The sequence below is a fragment of the Geospiza fortis genome, unplaced genomic scaffold (genome assembly GCF_000277835.1).
Source record: "Geospiza fortis unplaced genomic scaffold, GeoFor_1.0 scaffold344, whole genome shotgun sequence".
NCBI classification, from domain to species: Eukaryota; Metazoa; Chordata; class Aves; order Passeriformes; family Thraupidae; genus Geospiza; species Geospiza fortis.
The window spans coordinates 16,377-16,602 of NW_005054584.1; positions in this window are offsets into that span (position 1 = coordinate 16,377).

Genomic DNA, 226 nt, shown 5'->3' on the forward strand with positions numbered 1-226 from the left:
GGGGGAAACATAACTGGTGTTAACTGGGGTTAACTGGGGTTAACTGGGGCAAGGGGAGCTCTGGTGTCCCCCCCCCGCCAGGATTTGGAAGGAAGGGAGAGGAGCAGCTTCACCAGAGACAGAGAGGAAAATCGGGAGGTGGGGAAGGAGGGCAAGGAAAAAGGGGAAAAAGAAAAATAAAAGATGGATATTTCTTTTTTTATAAAAAGGAAAAAAAAAAAAAACC